General features: G+C 35.1%; 1 pseudogene; it reads right to left on the bottom strand.

Annotated features, from left to right (window-relative positions):
- Positions 1 to 24,593: 24,593 nt before the first annotated feature.
- LOC114038387 lies at positions 24,594 to 25,997 on the bottom strand (annotated as a pseudogene).
- Between the last annotated feature and the right edge of the window lie 560 nt (positions 25,998 to 26,557).

Here is a 26,557-nt window from a genome sequence, read left to right as displayed (position 1 = left end):
ATTTATCAGTTCTTTCTCTGAACACAGATAATGTCTTCCTTCATAGATCATTTGTACTTAATTTGGATGTTTATAATAGTCAAATTGACTTAATTGTTCAAAGTTGTTCTTAAAACAATAGTGCTGATATCATATGTAATGCTCTCTTAGTTCTAGTCATTTCATTCTTCATTATTTTGTGCAAGTCTATCCATTCTTTTTTTTCCTCTAAAATTAACAAGCTTATCATTTCTTACAGCACGGTAGCATTTCCTCATAATAATTTACCACAAATTTTCAGCCATTCCCCAATTTATAGGCATTCCGATAATTTCTAGTTCTATGCCACCACAAAGATGCAGCTAAAAGGCTCCAGAGAAAGAATTTGTAAGCAGTTTTACAACCTGAAAGGGCATAAGGAAGAAGTCATCAGGGAAGTATAGACTGAAGATATTTTATGGGAGGTATGAACAATGGTATACAGTCTTAAAGGATCCAAGTGATATGACCAAAGACATAGGTGGTAGAAGAATAGCTCTTCCTTTGAAATAGGAGGTGGAAAGAAAACATAGGTAAAGATACTGAGGTGTCTGAGGAGGCAAGGATGTTCTTCATATTTTTGTTGGATTTTAGGTCTCATTGCCTGCAGAGAGCATATAGGTTAGAAGGAGTTTGTGACTCATAGGTTAGAAGGAGTTTGTGACTCAAAGGCAAGTAAACAATTTCATCATATATAATTTCATTATCAAGAAGAGGTTAAAAAATTGTTATATAGCAGTAAAACCCAACTGGGGTATGATATCATGAGCTCATATTCAACCTCAGCCTGATCAGCATGGTTTACTTTGAAGTGGTACAAATCACCTTAAATTTTTAATTTTTTTTCTTTTGGGAAATATTTGTTTTCCATTTTAAAATCAGAGATGTGGTGTCATGTTTACTATATTTACTTAAATGCACAGAATTCATTTGTTGACATGCTAAAAGTCTGCAAAATAAAGTGTCACTGTTTTAAAGAGATTCGATTTAATATTAACATGCCGTCATAATAGCTTAAGAGTATGTAAACTTTGGTAGAAAAGACATAAGCATGTAAAACAAACATACAAAATATCTTCAAAAGTTTTGAAATGGTAAGCACATTGTTTGAAAGCACATAATGTGCCTTTCTGGGTAGTTATAATATTAAATGTTCATCCAGTTTAAACATACAGACTCATAATATTCCTGGAAAACCCAGACTGGAAAACTGATTTATGGATCTAGTGTGTTGACCTAAATTTTTAAAAATATATTATCACTTACAACTAATAATCCTCTAATAGAAGTTTGTTGTTCATTACCAAGTGGTTACATATACTCTGAATGAATACGACAATGCTGTTCAATGGAAAGAATGAAAGGAATGATTATGATGATCAAGTTCAAATCTCAAATGACCTTCACCAAGTCATTTAATCTCTGTAGGCCTTGGTTTCATTCAATATCAAAAAAAAATCACAAATAAATGAGTGGTTTGAACTAGATTTTTTTGGAAGTAGCTTCCAGGTTCATATCCATGAGCCTATGAATAACAATAAAAATTAAATAATTTTGCATTTTAAGGTTTTCAGAGCACTTTCTTCACAACAGTTACATAAACTAGGTAGTACAAATATTATTCCAATTTTACAGATGAAGAAACTGAGACTAAGGAAAGTGCTTTTCCTATGATAATACAGATAATAAATGTAATCTTGTGATTTCAAGAGCAGTCATTTTATTACTACACAGTTACTGCTAAATGAATATATGTATAATTTAATATTTTTCTAGAAGATGAAAATAATTTTAATTCCTTCTCATTGATGGTTTGTTGTTTTAATCATCACTTTCCTTCTAATCTTTCTGCCTTCACATCTTTCACATATTCATTAAACTGTACTCAAAGAAAACCCAGAGTGAACCCAGAGTGAACCAGAGACTCCAAGGACCAATGAAAGTACAATCCAATGTAATCTGACAATCATAGAGTTTTCATTATAGAAGGAAAACTTTTTTTTCAAAACCAACATACTTTAACTACAGAATGTTCATAAAGGAAAATGTATTTTCTATTTCTTTTGCTTTTTCATATTTTCCTATTCAAGTCCTCTGGGAAGTACAATTCTGCAGTTAATGCATTTTGGTTTAATTCCTTCTTTCCAACTTTAATCTCCTAAATTAATGTTTTTTTTAAATACCTTGTCATTTGACCCTTTCAGACATATGCCCAAGGTGTAGAAATGAATGACTTGGAGATACATGGGAAAGGCAGTTATTGTGACTCTACAAAGCAAGAGGTCTCCTCTATCTTTGGATTATTCTTGAATACTTCCTTCTCTGTCCTTAATTTAGGAAACATTTTTCTCATTTTTAACTTTGTGGGAACTGAAAAAATCACAGCTTCTTCTGCACTGAGACATAAACTTGGACAGATAAATTCTTTCCATATTCTCAATGTTCTAGATTAATTGATTTTTCAGTCTTGAAAAGTTTAGCCTTTTCTTACATAGAAATTATTAATCAAAAGAACATAAACCTAGGACTAAATTATGTCCTCTTTAAAATATTTAAAATACTGGTTCTAAAATTTTATTTATTTTTGATTTTTGGTGATTCTTATTGTTAGAAAATTCATATTTTAGGTTAATGATGTCTCCGTTTAAGTTCAATTTTGTGAGTCTTAGGTAAAAGGATCATATTCTTTTGGAATTGAGAGATATCTTAGCTATGATGTAGTCCATAATTTTGTAGATGAGAATACTGAGCTTTATAAAACATGTTCATAGTTTGATGATTACCATACTCTATATTGCATATACATGTGTGTATGTGTACATCTAGAATCATTATAGAATATTGATTAAAGGTCTGGTCAGGAGTTAAGAAACACTAGGTTCTGATCTCATCTCTGAAAATTACAACATTTTCATGGACAGAAATTTATTCTCTATGCAAATAAGTCAATTTCTTCATACTCATCCATTAAAAAAAAAGGAGAGAATTGTATTGCCTTGATGGTGGTCATGTTCCCATCCTGACAATTGCATGTATATTTGCTACATTTTACTCAACTCTTGTTTTTAACCTCTTCAAATGTTAGAATGAGACCCATAACTAATATTTTTAGAAGTATATTGTTGGTAAAAAGGACAATATTGTTAATAAAAGTTATTTTCCTCATATTTCAGTATGATTCAATAAATATTTATTTATCTAACAATCAGCTTTTCATTCATTCTTAATATAAATTATATTCCAGCAACATCTTTGTTAGTTCATAATTCATTTACTTTGGTATATATTCATACTTCTATTTTCAAACTTCTAATTTCTGTTTGCCCACCCACACATAGTACCTGTATTTGAAAGCAAAGAATATTTAGGTATTTTGTTTTCTTTCCTTAGATTCTTCTTTCACTGATGATTTTTTTTTATGTTTTAAGCTATTATAATTTTTTAAACATCTTTAAAAGTTAGTATTTATTTTTAACATTTAAAAAAAATTGATTCTGAATTCTGTCCCTCCAAACTACTCTTCCTCCACATGTTGAAAAGGCAAGGACAATTATAAATGTGAAATAATGCCCAACATATTTCAAAATTAGCCATGTTGCACCAAATAAAACAAGAAAAACAAAGAGTGAAAAAAATATGCTTCAATCTGTGCTCAGACTTCCCCAGTTTTTTCTACGGAGGTGCACAACATTTTTCATCATGACTCCTTTGGAACTGCCTAGGATCATTGTATTGAATACAATAGCCAAGCCATTCACAAATGATCACCACACAGTATTGTTGTTACTGTTTACAATGTTCTCCTGTTTTCTATTCACTCCAATTTCCATCAGTTCATATATGAATTCCAAGGTTTTACTGAAAGTATCCTGCTCCACATTTCTTACAGCACAATAATATTACCTCACAATCATATACCACAACTTATTCAGACATTTCCAAATTGATAGTATAACCACAATTTTCAATGCTTTGACACCACAAAAAAGCTGCTATAAATATTTTGTACCCATACATCTTTTTTTTCCTTTTTCTTTGATCTCTTCGGGGTACAGACCTAGTAGTGATATTTCTGGGTCAAAAAGTATGCACAATTTTATAGCCCTTTGGACAAAGTTCCAAATTATTTTCTGGAATGGTTAGACCAGTTCACAATTCCACCCAAAGTGCATTGTGTCTCAATTTTCCCATATCATGTCCAACATATATCATTTTTCTTTTCTGTCATGTTAGATAATCTGATACTTATAATGTATTATCTCAGAGTTGTTTTAATTTATATTTCTTTAATCAACAGTGATTCAGAGCATTTTTTATGACTATAGATAGTTTATCAGTGAAGCATGTTGTAATCCCCCCTACCCTCTAATTTCTTGCTTTCCTTCTAATCTTGGCTACCTCTTGGTTTTCTTAATGTGAAACATTTTAAATTGAATGTTATTAAAATAATTCATATTGCAAAATACTCTCCATACTCTATACTCTTTATCTTTAGTTTTCTCATAAATTTTTCCCTTCTCCATAAATCTGACAAGAAAATTTTCCCATGGTTTCCTGATTGGCTTATGATTTTACCCTTTATATCTAAATCGTTTATATAGCTTGACCGTCTCTAAGTATATTGTGTGAAATATTATTTTTTTTATTTTTCTATTTTTAACATGTGTTTTTAAAACTTTGGGTTACAAATTTTCTCCCTTCCTCCCTCCCTACCCACACTCATTGAAAAGGCAAGCAAGTCAATAGAGGTTATACATGTGTAGTCATGCAAAACACTTCCATAATAGTCATGTTGAGGAAAAACTAAGCGTATTTCCCTTCATGCTATCCTACTCCCCATTCATTCTATTCTCTCTTTTGACCCTGTCCCTCCTCAGAAGTGTTTGCATCTGATTATTCTCTCCCCCAATCTACCCTCTCTTTATCAACCCCCTGCTGTCTTGTCCCCTTCCCCCCTTATTTTCCTGTAGGGTAAGATAGATTTCCATACCCCATTGTGTGTTATTCCCTCCTTAAGCCAAATCCTATGAGAATAAGATTCACTCATTCCCTCTTACCTTCCCACATTTACCCTCCACTGTAAAAGCCTTTTCTTATCTGTTTCATGTGAGATAATTTACCCCATTCTACTTCTCCCTTTCTCCTTCTCCGAGCATAATCCTCTCTCACCCTGTGATTTTATTTTCCAGATAACACCTCTTCATCTTTGACTCACCCTGTGCCCTCTATCTATCTATACATACATATACGTTTTTCCCTCCCACTACCCTAATACTAACAAAGGACTCATGAGTTAAAAAACATCATCTTTCCCTGCAGGAATATAAACAGTTCAACCTTAACAAGTTTCTTATGATTTCTCTTTCCTGTTTACCTCTTCCATGTTTCACTTGAGTCTAGCATTTGAAAGTCAGATTTTCTATTCAGCTCTGGTCTTTTCCACAGGAATGCTTGAAAGTCCCCTATTTCATTGAATGACCATTTTTTACCCTGAAGGATTATACTCAGTCTTGCTGGGTAGGTGATTCTTGGTTGTACTCCTATCTCCTTTGCCCTCCAGAATATCATACCTCCGGTCCCTTAATGTAGACGCTGCTAAATCTTGTGTTATCCTGATTGTGTTTCCACAATACTTGAACTGTTTCTTTCTGGCTACCTACAATGTTTTCTTCTTGACCTGAGAATTCTAGAATTTGGCTAAAATATTCCTAGGAGTTTTCCTTTGGGGATCTCTTTCAGGAGGTAATTGTGGATTCTTTCCATTTCTATTTTGCCCTCTGGTTCTAAAATATCAGGGCAATTTTCCTTGATAATTTCTTGAAAGATGATGTCTAAGCTCTTTTTTTGATTATGGCTTTCAGATTGTCCAATAATTTTTAAGTTCTCTCTCCTGGATCTATTTTCCAGGTCAGTTGCTTTTCCAATGAGATATTTCATATTCTCTTCTATTTTTTCAATCTTTTGGATTAGTGATACAGTATCTTGATTTCTCAAATTGTCACTAGTTTCCAATTTCTCCATTCTAGTTTTTAAGGAAGTATTTTCTTCAGTAAGCTTTTGGACTTCCTTTTCCATTTGGCCAATTTTGCTTTTTAGGCCATTATTCTCCTCATTGACTTTTTGGACCTCTTTTGCATTTGGGTTAGGCTATTTTTTAAGGTCTTATTTTCTTCAGTATTGTTTGGGGTGTCCTTTAGCATCACTCTCAGTTTTCCTTCTACTTTTCTTACTTGCTTCTCAAAATCCTTTTTGACCTTTTGCATGGCCTGGGACCAATTCATATTTTTCTTGGAGGTTTTCGATGTAAGAGCTTTGGCTTTATTGTCTTCTTCTGGTTGTGTGTTTTGATCTTCTTTGTCATCAAAGAAAGATAATATAGTCTGACTCTTTTTTCATTGCTTGCTCATGATCCTGGCCAATTACATGAGTTATAAACTCTTTGTTAAGGCAGGGGTCTGTTTCCAGTGTGGAGAATGCACTGTTCTAAGCTTTGGGAGTTTTGTGTAGCTATTTTTAGAGATACTTCCAGGGACCTGAAAATTTTCAGTTCTTTCAAGGAGATATGATCAAGGGTGAGGTGTTTACTCCTTTCCTGGCCTGTGCTCTGGTCTATGAGTGACCACAAGCACTCTTTTGTCTCTTGGAACTGTGAGGAGGGTTTCCTATCCACAGTCACTACAAGCTGCACCACACCAGTGCTCCTCCTTGCCCCAGAACCACCACCCAGAACTGTGACCCAGATCCAAGCATGGGCAAAGCAAGAAAATCCTGCCCCAGCAGAGAAATCCCTGTAATCACCTTCTGATCAGCCACTTGATTTTCCCTCAGTCTGTGGACTGAAAGCTCAGGAGGCAGCCACCAGCCATTTGAAAAGTGATACTTCCCACCCACAATGTTGAAAGACTAATTCATCTTTTAAATCTACAAGACAGGGCACATTTTGTGATCAGAAACTTAAGGATCAAAATTTAGATGATGAAGGTGACAGTATGCATCATACATCATACCCTGCCATTAACAGGTTTTCTATATCACCACACAACTCACCATGGTCTCTACCCAAGCAATCACTCAGAAATTATCATCATTCATGATCCCCTACTCAGGGGATGGAATACAATATACTGTCCCCACAGTCTATGATTAGCAACTTATAGCAGCCTCATCAATCTCTTCAGGGCCAACCTACAGATTTACAAAAAATGTTAAAAAAAATAAATAAAAACTAAGATGTAGTTTCTCAAACCTGCCCAAGATCTCTAATATTAAATTTGACTCTGTGAAAAGTACAGAAGTGAGTCAAATTTTCAAGCACCAAATGGAGGAATACCTCAAAATCAGTCTCAAGCATCAGCCATAACTTGTCCAAGTAAATTCCACTACCTTAAAGCACCAATTTCATCAACTTTCTGATAGCCAGTGAAAATACTTAATAATCATGGTTCTGGCCCTGTTGGTGGTGGTCAAGAAGCAGCACAACTCACTCAGACTAATTTCTCACCTGGACCCCCTGTACTTCATAATGTGGTCTCACTAAGCTTTGCCAGCAGCAACAATAGCACTATTCTCATTAGGCCTCTCAGGACCACAGGAATGAGGAGTGGCTTGCCCAGACCTAGTGCCCCTTCTACTGGGGGAATACCAGTGCCTTACAGAAAACTTGCAAAGCCTGTTGGCAAATCTCATTTGTAATTCTTAGCCAATTCCTTCCAAAAATCTTCCATAGAGGCCTGGAATCTGGATGCTTAAACTCTAAATCATTAAAATGCCAACTAGCTCTATAATTCTGGGCAAGTGAGCTAACCACTTTCAGTCTCAGATTACATGTAAAAAAAATAGATACAGTAATAAAAAAAGATATTGTTGTTGTGATAACAAAATCAAATAAAATAATACACACAGTACTTTATAAAATAATAATAATAATTGCTATTATTATTATTATTATTATTATTGTTATTATTATTATTATTATACCAGCATAGCTCTAGGTCAACAGTCTATACTTGTCTACTAACCATGAGACAAAAAAAAATGGAGATTTAGCAAGGTTGGGTTTTAATACAAATGACAGCAATTAGCATGAAATTAGAGAAGTTAATATGTTCCATCTTCAGAGCTGAGTTTACAAAGTACATTTATGTTAGTGATCAACCCAATTCCTGGATGAGTGCACTCAATAATTTTATCCTTACTCTGTATAATATCTGCAACTGTAGCAGTAGATCAAGGTTTGAAATAATTTTTCCCACTGCAAATTGAATTTTTTTTTTACAATTGTGAAGAGTAAATTTCAGACTTGCAGGTTAACAATACCTGGTTACCAAAAGGTCATTAATTGTCAATTCAGTTCATAAAACTATATTAGTTATGGGATATAGTGTCACAGTAACTGGCAAAAAAAATTGATTTGATCCTAAGATTACTTCATTTGAAGTAAGCATTCAAATGGGTGAGTCATTTTATATAATGTTTCTACCAGTTCTTCACCTTTGTTCCTTTTTGTTTTATTTTGTTTACTTTTAAAATGCACTTGAATAAATATGCTTCTTAAAGTAGGATTGGGAGTTTTATATCATTCTATTGATTCCCACAGAGCCATTGAGAAGTGACAACTTAATTCAGATTTTAAATAGTATCTTCATTAAATTTCTGATTGCTAAATGGCAGTGAAAGTAGATGTTTTATTCAGCCTAATGGCCCACTGTCTTAAGGGAAATACTGTTTTTTTTTCCTGTCACATTTTATATACATTTAAATAAGAATCCTGGTAACTGAATGCTGCTCTTGTCCATTAGGTTATAATCCTTAAGAAATTTCTGTTGCTAAGCAGATTGTTTCTCAATTAGCAAGAAGTACTTTAAATTGGATCACTTAACATGGATTAATTCAAATTGGTTTATTGAGCACAGTGGAGAAGTCCAACTTACTTAATCACTGTCCTAACTATCAATTAGTCACTATATAGGCATCTGCTTTTATGATGAGCCTAAAAAACTGAGGATAAGGAATGGAAATGAAGTTTGTTGTTGTTGTTGGTGGTGGTTGTTTTTGCCCTAAACTATCTTTACATCATGTACCACTTTGTGATCAGTACCATTTTGAGATCAGTACTTTTAGATCATTCACTGAAACAAGCATCTACTAATACAAATTTGATTCAAAATACCATAAGCTTTTCCATTGTGATGGAACAGAAAATGAAACCCATTTTTAAAAAGGTTGATTAAACAGTTTAAGAACAAGTAAGATCCTTGCATTATTTTATTAAATTTACATTTTGTCAATAGTTGCTTTATGTTTTGAATAAATCAGGAAACATTGACAGAATTATTATGAAATAGACAAAAGAGTTGTGCATACATGAATATTATATATGTATTTGTAGCAATTTTGTAGAGCCAATATCATTTATATTAAAATAATACACCATAAATGTATATTAGTATATACATTAGTACTAACATAAATGTATGTTAGCACATGATAAATTTATCAACATATAAGGTATTTTTCTACTTCCTAGAATGAATCAAGAAAAAAACATTATGCATTTTCAATTATTTTTACATTTTACTTTATGTAAATTTATAGACATTTGCTATTTTTATTTAAAATTCCAAGCATGTAGGATATATATGAAAATATGTATATATAATATATAAAACATGTATATGTACATATATTACTCCATGCATTGTTATATGTGTATCTGTACACAAATATAAAGATTTATATTATGACTGTATCATAATTAACTATTTTTTGTGTCACAAAATACACTTTTTTTCTGTTTATTATATAAATTCAAGCAAAATTAGGTCAGTATATTGATTAGCTAGGAATATAGGAAAATCAATTATTTTTCTCTCAAACACTAAAATTACAATGAAGTAATGATAATGATGCTCATTTAAGATCACCTATGTTATTTTCATCTTGCTCATGATTATTGCTCCAGAAACTATTGCTGAAATATTGGTCTTATAATGAAAAAAATCTTGATTATCATTTGTACTGAAATTAGATATTTTGAAGTAGTGAGTATTCAGATTTCTGATTGGCAGGTTTAATTTTTATCAGAGCATGAAATAAAATTTTCCATGTAATCTTTACTAAAGGTTTTTAGTAAAAAAAAAATGTTTTAAACAAATTGACATTAAAGATATTATTGAGGATTTTACTCTACTTTCCTACCACTATAATCACTTTGGAGGAGATTGATCTTAAAGGTTTCAGAGGACCTACTTAGAGATGCAAATATATTGATCCAACATTCATGGATTTCTGGGTAAAATTACACCCATACCAAGCAGTGACTATTTTTCTGATTCTCCTGCAAAGATGAGAAGTTGGAGTTTTGATGGGTGAAAATAGTAAATGGAAAATGCTGACATAGTTACACAATGTTTGAGGTGAATAGTCTTGCATAACTAGAAAATATCATGGAAGTACAAGGTTTCTGGGCACCAGGAAAATTGGTTCAGAAATAATGTTGAGTGGGGCAAAAGCTGTATTTTCTATTTTGTAATTTTTCATGGAAATTTACTTGCAGTCTATATGTTGATTTTATCTAGGGTGCCAATTCATATATTAATGTATGAGAAATAATTTAGAAGGCTATAAAGTTTCTCCAGATCATCACAGTTTCCTTGCTAAATGCTACTGAGTCAACTCATTTTCTTTAAACTTAGCATTTCCCTATTAAATCTCTTATCTTCAAAAAAAAAGGAAAGAAAAGAAAGGTAAAAGATACGTTAGCTGTCCTCCATCTCCTGGCTCTCTATAACTATTAGTTATATTGGTAGCTTATCTTCATACTTAAGAAAACTTTTAGAATGCAGAACCGCATTAGGTGTATAAGGCCTTAGTATTTTACCTAGCAAGGGTAACACATTAAATGAGCACCTATTAACACATTAGCACAAATAACTTTAACAACACATTTTAGAAACCTGAGAAAAGGGCCCTGGGGAGATGAAAAACTAAAATATTTTTATAGCAAGTTAATGAGAGGAAAAGGTCTGAAGCATGAATTATGAGAATACAGAGTAGGTCTATGTGGTATGCCAGAGCGGTGATCTCTGAGAATTAAAAAGCAGCACAAAGGCCTCAGGTGTTATTTAAAAGAAAGAAAGAAAGAAAGAAAGAAAAGAAAGAAAGAAAGAAAGAAAGAAAGAAAGAAAGAAAGAAAGAAAGAATCAAATGCTGAAGGAAATAGCAAGAATTCTAGAATGAGTTGTCAGGTGAACATAATTAGGCTTACTTAATAAAATTCATAGGGTTGGCTTTGCAGAAGCCTCTCTAACTCCAAGTCTCAATCCCATGAACACAGAAACATGTGAGTACAAAGCTATAGAGGAAATGATGGATTCTCATGGTAGCACATTATCTAAGTGCCTTGTGATACTGTGATTGGACTCTGAATCAAGGTTTTGGAGTCAATGGGCACTAGTAATGTGGACCCAAACTTCAAATCAAGGTAGTATCAAAAAAGGCAAAGAATTTGTGAACAAAGAAATAACAAAAAGATGGACAAAATCAGAATATCTTTAAAATTCCTCATTCAATTTTATAGTTGATTTTTCTTTACATTGTTTCAATTTGTCATTCATTCATTCCATAAGCATTTCTTAAGTTCCTATGATATATCAGGGACTTGATTATATATTAGGTATGCAAAGGCAAAAATAAAAGTTTCTGAATATAGTTTCCATCTATATGAAGAAAACATGTCCAAAGGCAAGAGTATATTTATGTAGCATGCACACAGAGAAGAACACAGATCAATACAAAGTGACTATGCATGAGATTATTAGTAATTAGGTAACTTAGAGAATCAGTGTAGGTAAAAGCACTTTAGTGAAGCTTTGAAGAAAACTAGGGATTCCAAGAAGTGGAGCAAAGCAAGGAACATGTATGTTGAAATGGATGACAGAGATGAAAAGGAATATTTGATTTAGGAGAGAGCATGGAGGTCAGTTTAGTGACAGAGCCAGTTTGTAAAGAATTAAAGTACTCTTCATTCAATTCAATTTTCCTGGAACTATGGTTAAGCAAGCTTCAGGGTACTTTATAGAGTGACACTCAAAAAATTATAGCCTATAAGTCCCTACCAGTGTATTTGGCTTAGACATAAAGGGTACAGGAGAGCAACAAATATTTTACCTGTCAGATGTATGGAGAATGGAAGAATTTATGACCAAACACCAGATAAAAAACATTATGAAATTCAAAATGAATAATTTTGATTACACTAAATTAAAAAGTTTTGCACTAACAAAGTCAATGCAACCAAGATTAGAAAGGAAGCAGAAAGCTAGGAAACAATTTTTATAGCAAATGTCTCTGATAAAGGCCTCATTTCTAAAAATATATAGAGAACTGAGTCAAATTTATAAGAATATGTCATTCCCCAAATGATTAATGGTCAAAGGATATGAACAGGCAGTTTTCAGATGAAGAAATTAAAGTTATCTATTGTCATATGGAAAAATCTTCTAAATCACCATTGATTAGAGAAATGAAAATTAAAAAAACTCCAAGCTACCACATCACATCTATAAGATGGGCTAATGTGACAAAAGAGCTAAATGTTAAATGTTGGAAAAGATGTGGGAAAATTGGAACATTAATGCATTGTTGGTGGAGTTATGAACTGATACAACCATTCTGGAGAGCAGTTTAGAACTATGCTCAAAGGGCTATAACATTATATAAAGGGCTATATGCATACCATTTGACCCAGCAATACCACTGCTAGGTTTGTATCCCAAAAAGATCATAAAATGGGAAAAAGGACAGGCATGTAAAAAATATTTATAGCAGCTCTTTTTGTTTTGGCAAAGAATTGGAAATTGAGAGGATGTCCATCAATTGGAGAATGACTAAACAAGTTGTGGTATATGAATGTAATAGAATACTATTGTTCCATAAGAAATGATGAGTGGCTAGACTTCAGAAAAACCTGGAAAGACTTGTATGGTCTGATACTGAGTGAAGTGAGCAGAACCAGGAGAACATTGTACATGGTAAGAGGAACATTGTGTGATGACCAACTTTGATAGTCTTAACTCTTCTGAGCAATACAAGGAGCTAAGACAATTCCAAAAGACTTATGATGGAAAATACTATCCACATCCAGAGACAGAACTATGGAATCTGAATGTAGATTGATGTATACTATTCTCTCTCTCTCTCTCTCTCTTTCTCTCTCTCTCTTTCTCTATCTCTTTATCTCTCTCTCTGTCTTTTGTTTCTTCTTTCTTATGGTTTTTCTCTTTGATTCTAATTCTTCTTTATAACATGACTAATGTGGAAATATGTTTAATAAGATTGTACATGGATAGCTCATATAAAATTGCATGCTGTCTTGGAAAGGAGAGTGGAAGAAGGGAGAAGAAGATTTAGAACTCAAAATCTAATAGAAGTGAATGTTAAAAAATAAAAACAAACAAATAAATAAATTTTAAAAAAATGAGAATTGGAAAGGGAGTCATATCTCAGTCATGCTTCTGTCACTAATTTAGGACACTAAGAAAATATTCACTTCTGTGTACTTCATACTTTCCTATTTGAAATGAGAAATCCTAAATATGTAAGCTATAATGTTCCTCCCAATTCTATGAGTCTGTGATCTAAGTAGATCAAATTAGTTGCATTATAGGATTCATGGTGAGAGAAATTAGGAAATTAGTTTAAAAAGTAAGGACAGGACCCATCTGTGAAAACTCTTGAATGTCAGACCATTTGAATATTACTATCCTGTAGATGATAAAGCTCCTTTGAACATTTTTGAACACATAAGACATTTAATTTGACCAGTATTTTAGGAACCTTATTGGAACAGACTTTTCTAGGGGAGCTCTCCATTTATGGGACCAACAAAAAGGATGTATCACTTCTTGGACAAAGCTGAGATTCAAAGTTCAGGGAGGTTTAAAAAAGAGGGAGTTTGGTCATTTGGGAGCTGTTGCACTAATTTCATTAATCTTACAGTGATCTTTGCTACCAAATTATTTTACTCCCATTTCTTCTTAGGGTTGCTGTATTATTGGATTAGCTGACATTTATATAGCATTTTGATATTTGCAGAGCACTAGAAAACATAGTATTTAATGAATCAATTTTGTGTGATGGATCCAAAGTGTGATGGAAACATACATTGTAGATATGTCAATTATGGAATATTACCAATTATGGCTTGTTTTCTAGAACTGACAAAAAATGACTTCTGATATAAAAAAAAAAACCTTTATCCCAACATGGGAAAAAAGAATGAGTGGGCATTCCAAGCATTGCTTTGCTATTAACAAAAGATTGAAAGGAAGATCTCTAATAGATTAATAAGCACATACTTTATGAAAGGATATTTTCAAAAGTCTCAAAATATAAGGCATGGATGACTTGTATTCTGTACCAGTGGAAATAGAATCCAGGCTTTCAATAACACTATCAAAGCTCATAGTTCAAAAAAGATAGGTTATTATTGTTATTATTGCAATTATTTTGGTTGCAATTATTATTGCAAGCCTTATTGTTTTCTGTTCTGCTATTATAATTGCCTACTAACCAGATTATCTTTCCACAGTCTCTGACATACTTAATATCTCCTTCATAAAGCTGCCAATGTTATGTTTCTAATGCATAGAACTCACCCTCTCAAAAAATCTTCAATGATTTCCAATTGCCTTTTAAATAAAATACTTATCCCTTCATTTAGTAATGTTAAGGCCCACTCTCCAAATCTTGTTCAAAACCATTTTTTTATCTTCATGCTATATCTGCACATTGGTGATAGTTCTCCATAGCCTAGCCATCTTGTTGACACTGCAACAAAACACTGAATTTCTGGCCTTGGAAAACTGTGGTGCTTGCTAAGAGTTGATGAGACCCTTCCATAATTAGTCCAACCTGAACCATCACATTACTGCTGTGCTCCAATCCTCTTTACACCACCTTATGTGGTGTGTAAAATATAACCTTATGTATCTTTCTCCACTTCTGCCACCCTTTATGCCACAACACCACCATTATTATTAAAAAAAATATTTCTGACAATTTCTCCAAGTCACCATTCTTGTTGCCTATGATTTCCCAGTCCAAAATACCACATCTTTTAGCTAGCACTCCCCAATATGTATTATCTTCTTCAATTAGAATCTAAATTCATGTCATGGGCTGTCTTGCTTTTTTTTGTTTGCGTTCCAAATCCTTACCTTAGTCCCTTAAGGACACAATAATAAAAATTAATTTTTTTTAATTGTGATAGAACTAGCATTTCCTTTTAGTATTTTATTTTCCTATTGTATGTAAAATAGGTTTTAACATTTAAAAAAAGTTGAGTTCCAAATTCTTATGTCTTTTTTTTTCCTTTTCTCTCATCCACTCCTGATGGGTGTGAGGTGGAACCTCAAAGTTGTTTTAACTTGCCTTCCTCTAATCAATAGTGATTTAAAAATGTGTATAGGTGTTCAAGGAGGACTAGTATGTTGGATGGAGGGCTTGCTATGCTCTTTTCAGAGTTGCTAATTCACCTTTGGTACACACCTGGCACTCCACTTTCACCAGTAGCTTCAAAAAGCTTTAGCACACCCAACAGTCACACACAAGAAAAACATCCTTGCAGATAGGTAAAACCGGGTTGAGAGTAACTGGTGGGTCTTAAGCTCATCAGTGAGTTAATGGGGTGTCTACCCTAAATATGTGATGACAGAATGGGTAGATGAGAACAATTTGTTCCAATAGCTACAAAGGCAGCTGAAGCAGGTGCTGTGGAGCTTTTAGAACTCAGTGAGTCATTGAAGACACCAGGGTTATCATTCACTTCATCCCAGGCCATTTCCAGTCATCCTGACTTTTGTCTTATCACTAGATTTCAATAACTCTGGAAGAGAGAGTGAGGCAACTTTTCCTCACTTAAATCCAGTTTACACATGAGTGAAGACATTGCCCTCTGTTGTTATTGGTCTCCTTTGAAAATGAAGGACAAATAACAACAGTGATTTAGAGTATTTTTTCATGTGACTATAGTTTTAATTTCTTCTTCTGAAAACTGTTCATATCCTTTGAGTATTTATCAGTTGGGAATGGCTCTTATTTTTTTTTTATAAATTTGACTCAGTTCTCTATATATTTAAGAAATGAAGTCTTTATCAGATAAACTTGTATTATTTTTTATAATACTTCATTGTCTATGGTACGTTTAAGCAAAATGTAGTTTCCCTGATTATCTCTTTCAATTAGGTCTACTTTTTTGCATTTGCTTTGTCTGAAATCATGATTACCTCCCTTCTCCTCTTCACTTCAGCGAAAGCATAAAAGGCTCTGCTCCAGCACTTCATTTAAACTCTCGGTGTTTTTCTGTCTCCAGTGTTTCCCTCATATACAAGATATTGTTGGATTTTGGTTTAAAATGCATTCTCCTTTTTGCTTCATCTCATTCACATTCACAAACATGACAATTAACTGTACATTTCCCCCATCCCATTTTCCTCTGTTTATCCTTCTTTCCTTTGGATTCTTTCCCTCCTAAAAATTTTGCCTTGCTTCTAACCACCATCTCTTGCAATTTGCCCTTCCCTTTATGATGCCCCACCATATCTTTTATCCCCTTCACTTATCTTCTTAGATAGATTTCAACACTCAACTAAATGTATATGTATATTCTTTACCTTTTGACACAATTGTGATGAGAACCCTGTTCACAAGGCCCACTTGCTCCCCACCCCATTTTCCTCTCCACTATAAAAATTTTTCCTTACACATTTCCTTTATGTGAGAAAATTTTCCCTATTCTACCTCTCCCTTCCCTCTTCTCTCAGTACATACCTTTTTCTCACACCTACATTTTTTTGAGATCATACCAACATAATCAACTCACATCTATGTGCTCTGTCTACATAAACTCCTAACTACCCTAATAATGAAAAAAATCTTAGGAGTTACATATATCATCTTTCCACATAGGAATGCAAAGTTCAACTCCATTGAATCTCTAATGATTACTCTTTCATGTTTACCTTTTTGTCTGATTCTTTCATCTTCTCTTTGAATGTCAATTTTTATATTCAGTTCAGGTCTTTTCCACAGGAATGCTTGGGAGTCCTCTATTTAATTTTTAAGTGTCTGTTTTCCCCCTGAAGAATTATATTCAGTTTTGCTTAGTAGTTTATTATTGGTTGCAATCTTAGGCCTTTTACCTTCCAGAAGATCTCATTGCAGTTCCTCCATTTCTTTCCTTTATCTTTTCTCCTTTTCCCTTCTCACTAGTGTTTTGCTTTTGACCACTGCCTTCCTCAGTCCCCCCCTCCCTTCTATTAGCCCCTTCTATTTTCTTCCCCTTTACCCTTACTGCTTCTTCCCTCCCTTCTATCCCCACTCCCTTTTCTTTCCCCTTTCCCCTTCTACTCCCTATAAGGCAAAATAGATTTCCATACCTAACTATGTTATTCCCTTCTTAAGTCAAATCTGATGAAAGTAAGGTTCAAACAATGCTCATCTCCCTCTCTTCTTTCCCTTTGCTGTAATAGGTTTTTGTGTCTCTTCCTGTAAAGTAATTTATTCTTGTCTGCCTCATCTTTTCTCAGTACATTTTCTTAGATCAGATTAATCCACTTACTTGGATCCATTTAACCCACTTCATTAGAATTTTTTTTATCATTACATAAAAGACAATTTATATCCACCTCCTTTATGTATACCCCTTTAACATGGTTAAATACAGTTCTCAAGAATTACAAGCATCATCTTCCCTTGTAGGGATGTAAACAGTTTATACTTATTAACAACATATTGTATCTTTCTGTCCCATTTACCTTTTTATGTCTCCCTTGAGTCTTGTATTTGAAAATCAAATTTTCTGTTGAGCCTTTTTATCAGGAAGGTTTGGAAGTCCCCTATTTCATTGAATATCCATCTCCTACCCTGAAAGATCATCCTCATTTTTGCTGGGTAGTTGATCCTTGGTTGTAATCCAGGCTCCTCTGCCTTAACAGAATATCATGTTCCATGACCTATGACATGATATTTAAAATGTTTCTTTCTGGCTGCTTGCAGTATTTTCTCTTTGACTTGGTAATTTTGGAATTTGGCTACTATATTCCTTGGAGTTTTCAATTTGGGATCTCTTTCAGGAGGTTATTGGATTCTTTCTATGGCTATTTTACCTTTTGGTTCTAGGACCTCAGGGCAGTTTCCTTAATGATTTCCTGAAAGATATTGTTCAGGATCTTTTTTAGGTAGAATTGTCATTTTTATTATATTAACTTGGCCTACCCATGAGCAACTGATGTTTATCCAGTTATTTAGATCTGATTTTATTTGTGTGAAAAGTGTTTTGTAATTGTGTTCATGGAGTTCCTGGGTTTGTTTCAGGAGGTAGACTCCTAAATGTTTTATAATGTTTACAGTAAGTTTAAATGGAATTTCTCTTTCTATCTCTTGCTGTTGGGCTTTGTTGGTAATATATAGAAATCAGGATCTTTTTTTCATTGTGATTTTCAGGTAGATCAATAATTTTTAAATTATCTCTCCTGGATCAATTTTCCAGGTCAGTTGTTTTATGAATGAGGTATTTTAAGTTTTCAACTACATTTTCATCTTTTTGTTTCTGTTTGACTGATTCTTGCTCTCTCATAGAGTCACTAGATTCCATTTGCCTGATGCTAATTTTTAACAAATTGTTTTCTTCTATTACATTTTGCACCTCCTTCACCATTTGGCCAATTGTATTTTTTGAGGGCTTGTTTTCTTCGGTGTCTTTTTTTTTTTTCCATTTGACCAATTGTATTTTTTAGGAACTTGTTTTCTTCAGTCAACTTTTTTCCAGTTGGCCAATTGTATTTTTTAAGGATTATTCTACCTCTCTAATTTGACTTTTAAAATTTTTCTTGAGCTCTTCTAAGAAGGATTTTTGGGCTTCAGACTAGTTCATATTCCCTTTTGAGGTTCCAGATGTGGGTTTATTGACAATGTTGTCCTCTTCAAAATTTCTGCCTTGATCTTCACTGTTCTCATAATATGAATCCATGGTACATTTCTTTTTGCTCATGGTGTTTGCTTATTTCTTGGCCTTTAAAGAGATTGAGTTCTCTCCTGGGTAGCAGAGAGCACTGAACCAAGCTTCTTGTTTTGGGAGCATGGGTCCTGCTGCCTAACTTTGTGTACTGGGGCCTCTGATGTTGGCACCTGGAGGCTGTAGTGTTCAGGCAGCTTACCTGGTGTTGGGCTGCAGTCAGTAACATTAGAACTCTAGGGGTAGGTTTTATCCTTCTCCCAGGATAATCCTCTCTCACCCTGTGATTTTATTTCCAGATATTAGCTCTTCATCTTCTACTGATCCTGTGCCCTCTATTTATCTTTCTATACATACATATAATTTTTTTTTCTGGCCTTTCCACAGGAATGCTTGAAAGTCCCCTATTTCATTGAATGACCATTTTTTACCCTGAAGGATTATACTCAGTTTTGCTGGGTAGGTTATTCTTGGTTGTAGTCCTATCTCCTTTGCCCTCTAGAATATCATACTACACGCGCTCCAGTTCCTTAATATTGCTGCTGCTAAATCTTGTGTTATCCTGGTTGTGTTTTCACAATACTTGAATTGTTTCTTTCTGACTGACTGCAATATTTTCTCCTTGACCTGGGAATTCTAGAATTTGGCTACAATATTCCTAGGAATTTTCCTTTGGGGATCTCTTTCTGGAGGTGTTCGGTGGATTCTTTCAATTTCTGTTTTGCCCTCTGGTTCTAAAATATCAGGGCAGTTTTCCTCGATAATTTCTTGAAAGATGATGTCTAAGCTCTTTTTTTTTTTTGATCATGGCTTTCAGATAATCCAATAACTTTTAATTTCTCTCTCCTGGATCTATTTTCCAGGTCAGTTGTTTTCCCAATGAGATATTTCACATTCTCTTCTATTTTTTCATTCTTTTGGATTAGTGTTACAGTGCCTTGATTTCTCAAATTGTCACTACCTCTCAATTTCTCCATTCTAATTTTTAAGGATGTATTTTCTTCAGTAAGCTTTTGGACTTCCTTTTCCATTTGGCCAATTTTGCTTTTTAGGGCATTCTTCTCCTCATTGCCTTTTTGGACCTCTTTTACCATTTGGGTTAGGCTATTTTTTAAGGTCTTATTTTCTTCAGTATTTTTTGTGGTCTCCCTTAACACCACTCTCAGTTTTTCCTCTACTTCTTTTACTTGCTTCTCAAAATCCTTTTTGAGCTTTTCCATGGCCTGGGACCAATTCATATTTTTCTTGGAGCCTTTGGATGTAGGAACTTTGGCTTTGTTATCTTCTTCTGGTTGTATGTTTTGATCTTCTTTGTCACCAAAGTAAGATAATATGGTCTGACTCTTTTTGCGCTGCTTGCTCATGATCCTGGTCAATGACTTGCATTATAATCTCTTTGTTCAGGTTGAGGACTGTTTCTAGTGTGGAGAATGTACTGTCCCAAGCTTTGGGGGTTTTGTGCAGCTGTTTTCAGAGATACTTTTGGGACCTGTAAATTTTCAGTTCTTCCAAGGTGCTATGATCAAGGGCATGGTGTTTATCCTTTCCTGGTCCATGCTCTGGTCTATGAATGACCACAAGCACTCTTTTCTGTCTTGGAACTATAAGGAGGGTTTCCTCTCCACAGTCAGTACAAGTTCCACCATGCCATCACTCCTCGTTGCCCCAAGACCACCACCCAGAATTGTGACTGAGAACCAAACATGGTCAAAGCAAGAGAATCCTGCACCAGCAGAGAGATTCCTGCAATCCCCCTCTTATCAGCCACTCAATTTCCCCACCATCTGTGGGCCATAAGCTCAGGAGGCAGCCGCTGCCCCTGGGCCAAGCTTGGTAATGGAGCTGGAACCCCACAGACTTTTCCCACTGACCTTCTAAGTTGTCTTTGGCCTTCATGGGTTGAGAAATCTTGAAATTGCCACAGCTGCCTGTCATTCAGTCCTCTGATGCCTACTCCAGGTTCGCTGTGGCCTGTGTGCCCATGCTGAACTGTGCTCCTCTCCCCTCCCAGCGGGATATACCTTTCTGATCAATCATCCAGGCTGTCTTTGGCTGGAAATTTGTTTCACTCTGTCTTTTTGTGGGTTCTGCTGCTTTAGAATTTCTTTAGGGCCATTTTTATAGGTATTTGGAGGGGTTTGGGGGGAGCACTCAAGCAAGTCACTGCTTTTACTCAGCCATCTTGGCTCCGCCCTCCTACTTCACAGATTTTTGGAGAGGCACTGTGCTGTAGAATGCCGAGGCACCTCGTGGTTTTCTGAGCTGGTTTCCACTGGTTGCCCCACCCTCACTGAGGCATTCAGAGGTTCAGATGTTGATGTTTGCCTGCTCCACCACCTGGGTTTCAGGATCTCCTCCTGGTATGCTAAAGTGGGGCTTTCCCCTAGCTTCCTTGGATGCCTCCTGTTCTGTACTGCTCCTCTTTCCCCAGAGCAAGAGGGGCCTTTCCCATTAATCCCTCAAGCTACCTGGACTACTGGACTGCTGCTCCCCATCTTTCTTCTGCTTCAGCTGTTCCAGGGTTTTTCCCAGGCAATATTTTCTGGACTTTCAGAGATTGATACGGGAGGGTGAGAGCAACTACCTTTTACTCTGCCATCTTGGTTCCGGGAAGCAGAAGTCCAAAGCATAAACAGGGAAAGACAAGGATGGAGAGAAAGACAGATAGTAATCATAACTGTGAATGTGAATGGGATGAACCCTTTCATAAAATGGAAGCAAATAGTGAATGGATTAAAACCATAAAACCTTCCATATGTTGTTTACAGGAAACACATTTGAAAAAGAGTGGCAAACACAGGGTAAAGGTAAAATGCTGGTGTAGAATGTATTATGCTTCAGCTGAACTAAAAAAAAAGCAGGGGTAGCAATCCTGATCTCAGACAAAGCAAAAACAAAAATAGATCTTATCAAAAGAGATCAGAAAGGAAACTACATCCTGCTAAAAGTCACCATTGACAATGAAGTATTATCATTACTAAACATATATGCACCAAATGGTATAGCATCCAAATTCTTAGAGGAGAAGTTTAGTGAGTTATAAGAAGAAATAGACAGCAAAACTACACTAGTGGGGGACCTCAACCTTCCCCTCTGTAAACTAGATAAATCTAACCACAAAATAAACAAGAAAGAAGTTAAGGAGGTGAATACAATTTTAGAAAAGTTAGATATGATAGACCTCTGGAGAAAAGTAAACAGTGACAGAAAGGAACATACTTTTTCTTGGTGATACATAGTGCATACACAAAAATTGACCATGTACAGGGCATTAAAACCTCACAATCCAGTGCAGAAAGGCAAAATTATTAAATGCATCCTCTGAAAAGGATGCAATAAAAATTATATGTAACAAAGGGCAATGGAAAGATAGACTAAAAAATAATTGGAAACTAAATAATCTAATCCTAAAAAAAATGATTGGGTCAAACAACAAATTATAGAAAAAAACAATAGCTTCATTCAAGAGAATGACAATAATGAGACAACATACCAAAATTTATGGGATGCAGAGAAATCAGTTCTTAAGGGATGTTTTATATCTTTAAATGCTTACATAAATAAAATAGAAAAAGAGGAGATCAATGAATTGGGCATACAACTAAAAAAAACTTGAAAAAGAACAAATTAAAAATTGTCAATTAAACACCAAATTAGAAATATTGAAAACCAATGGAGAAATTAAGAAAACTATTGAACTAACAAATAAAATTAAAAGCAGGTTTTATGAGAAAAAACAAATAGATAAACTTTTGATTAATTTAATTTAAAAAAAGAAAGAAGAAAACCAAATTACCAGTATCAAGAATGAAAAGGGTGAATCCACCACCAAGGAAGAGGAAATTAAAACAATAATTAAGAAATATTTTGCCCAACTGTATGCCAACAAATTTGGCAATCTTAGTGAAATGGATACATATTTACAAAAATATAAATTGTCCAGATTAGCAGAAGAGGAAGTAAAATACTTAAATAACCCCATCTCGGAAAAAGAAATTGAACAAGCCATTCCTGGGAAAAAATCTCCAGGGTCAGATGGATTTACAAAGGAATTGTATCAAACATTTAAAGAACAATTAATTTCAATACCATATGGACTGTTTGGGAAAATAGGTGAAGAAGGAGTCTTACCAAATTCTTTTTATGATACAAATATGGTGCTGATACCTAAACCAAGAAGAGTCAAAATAGAGAAAGAAAATTATAGCCCAATTTTTCTAATGAATATAGATGAAAAAGGTTTAAACAAAATGTTATCACAAGCAACTTATCACAAAGATAACACACTATGATCAGGTAGGATTTATACCAGGAATGCAGGGCTGGTTCAATATTAGGAAAACTATCAGCATAATTGATCATATCAACACCAAAACTAACAGAAACCACATGATCATCTCAATAGATGCAGAAAAAAAGCTTTTGACAAAATACAACACCCATTCCTATTAAAAACACTAGAAAACATAGGAATAAATGGAGTCTTCCTTAAAATAAAAAATAGTATCTACCAATCCCTCCATTTCTTTAAACTGGTAGCTGCTAAATATTGTGTGATTCTGACTGTGGTTCCATGATCTTTCTATGGTTTCTTTCTGGCTCCTTGAAGTATTTTGTTTTTGGCCTGGGAGCTCTTAAATTTGCTTATACTCTTCCTGGGATTTTGATTTTGTTATATCTTTCAGAAAAGGATCAGTGGATTCTTTCAATTTCTATTTTACCTTCTGGATTTAAGGTATTGGCATAGTTTCCTTTTTAACATGATATCCAGGCTCTTTTTTTTAGGCTGTTGGTTTGTTTATTTAAAGATAAAACAAATGAAGCTCGTTATCTGATTTTTAAATTAAAAATCTTCTTTAACATACTACCATAAGTTTTAGAAACTAAGAAAACAATGTGGGAAAAAGTGACCAAGTGCAGGTGAATAGGAGAAAATGGCATGTCAGTCCTAGGGTCAATTCAAGTAAATTTTATGTTTGTAGCCCAGTAGGGGGAAAACTCCTACTAAGTGGCCAAAAGGAAGGTCATTGATAACACTCCTTCCCACAAAGGAAAAAGGCATGTTGAACTCTCAGCTTCCTGGAGAAGTTTTGTCGTCTCATAGGCAGAACTGTATTCACCCATGTGAAAAGATAGCTGAGGCAGGATGGGGAAAAAAGTCATTCTCCAATTAACAGTAACATCCCATCTTAGCTAATGTTTCTAAATCAAATTCACCCTCAGAAGTCAGCCCCAAAATGCAGTGGGAAGAAGAAACACAGTTTTCCAGTTCACATTCGGTGCTTTATTCTTTCTCTTCATCAGATGGTAAGTGTGAAGAGGCCCCAAAGCAATGATCACTCCCACATTCATTCTGTGTGCAAAGGGAAGGCGAATGAGGGCCAGAGTCATAGCCTGCATCAGTTTCATTTTGGTTCTGTCCGACCATAAGCTAAAAGCATCCTGTACCCTAATGTGTGCACTTGGGACTCAAGCATATACCTAGTTCTTCCAAGAATCAACACTCGTTCTGATGTCCATTTTTCTGATATACCACCTTGCTTTAGTAACTCCTGCAGATTTACTGTAATAAGGCAGAAATCTCATAATGTCTCTCAGTAGACATGGGCACCAGGTGAAATGACTGTGGCAGAACCACTTCTGGTGCTGAAGACAAGGAATGTGAAGCATCTTCTGCAAGTACCTCTTCCTCTACCCCCAGGATGGTGTTAGTATCTGGTAGGTGTAAGGACTCTACTCCAAGGCTGGGCTGTGAGTTTCAAGACAGCAGGTTTCTACTATGTACTGAAACTTCCTCAAGCAAACTGCTACCCATTAGCAGTTCTGTTTGCTCTCACTCTCGATTTCCTATTGCTCCCATCCTTGAGTGATGTGTCCTCATGTGCACATTATGGCTCCCACTCTAAGAGAAGGTTTTTTTTCTTCAAACTTGGCACTGATGGGGCTTAATGCCTGAGTGAACCAAGAGATATCTCCCAAAGACTGGAGTACTCAGCAAATGAACAGCCACAGCCTTCAGCCTCTCACAGGAATGGTTTCTCACCTGTGTTGATCCGAAGGTGGTTCTTCAGATTTCCAGCAGTGGTGAACTGCTTGCCACATCCCAGCTCAGGACACACAAAGGGCTTCTCCCCTTTGTAAATTCTCATGTGCACTGTCATTCTCTTAAGCACATAAAAGCTTTTCACACAGCCTTCAGTAGGGCAAATAAAAGAATGGTTATTTCTATGGGTTTTTAGGTGGTACTTGAAATGTGCTGGCCACACAAATGTCCAATCACAGCACTTACCTGTGTATTGAAGCCTTTTCTCCTCTTGAGGAAGGTGAGGGAGGGACCCAGAGTCTTTAGACTGCCCATCACCTGGACCAAGGTTAACATTTTCTCCATTTCTACTGGCTTTGGAATTCATTGCCAGCTGTGCACAAGTAGCAGCAGTCAGAATATCATGGGCCAACTCCTGAACCCAGATGAACCATGGCATGCTGCTATCAGCACTATCACTAGAGAGAAAGTCATTCCCAGAGTCCTCTGCTTCATCCTGAACAAATACTAAGTGCTCAGCTGAGGAGCACAGGTCTGATTTTGTTAGGTTAAGAAGGATAAAAGAAGTACTGTCACTTGGCTGAAAGCCTTGCAACAAGCTAGGAGACTCTGGAGTTGACAAACATTTGGGGGACTTCTATACAGTGTGTGTCCTTGTTACCTCTCCATCACAGGTCAGGTTCACTTAAAGGCTTCTCTACATAGCAGAGGAAGGGATCTCCTTACAGGAGTTGGAAGGTTTTAGAGTATCATCTGGTAATATGAACTAGTTGCATTCTGAGGTCTCAGTAACAGTCAGCAGGTATAGACAGGTGATCTGTTTAGGTTCAGATTCCACCAGACCCTGTCCCAATAGTATGAATACATTCTGAAAAACTGGACCAGTAGCTCTGGTTTGGATTCTAACTCATCTGATAACATTGATTCAGCTTCCAAATACTATAACCGTTATGGGGAGTTGCAAAGCTTAACTCAAAGTCAATGACCACCTTCTAATATTCTTATATTTCCCAACAGAATATATTGATCTTCTTCAAGGAGTAGCTGAGTTATTCTGGGCAGTTAATCAATTTAACCACTGTCGTGATGATGAGGGCATAGCAGTGAACACTGATCACCTGAAGGAGTACAGTACCAATGTTATGTGTAGCATCTCCAATTAGTATTTAAATTCTTACTTTCCTACAGGCTAACTTCTTTCAGAGACTGGGTCTAAGTCCATACTGGTTTGAATGTCTATTACTTCTTTTCCTGGAGGCCAGTAGTCCCTGAGTCTTACAGAAGCAAGGCTTCTGGTTCTGACCTGCCAGGCTCTTTTTTTGATGAAGGCTTTTATGTACTCTAATGATTCTTAAATTATTTCTCATTTGTTTTTTCCAAGTCAGTTGTTTGTCTAGTGAGATATTTCACATTTTCCTCTATTTAAGAAATTCTCATTTTTTTGTTTCTTGAATTCTTATGGTGTCATTAGCTCCCACTTT

This window comes from Vombatus ursinus, unplaced genomic scaffold (assembly GCF_900497805.2).
Source record: "Vombatus ursinus unplaced genomic scaffold, bare-nosed wombat genome assembly UNPS02011014.1, whole genome shotgun sequence".
In the NCBI taxonomy this organism is placed as follows: Eukaryota; Metazoa; Chordata; class Mammalia; order Diprotodontia; family Vombatidae; genus Vombatus; species Vombatus ursinus.
Note: the sequence above shows the minus strand (reverse complement) of the source record. Positions and strands in the feature narration are given on the sequence as shown.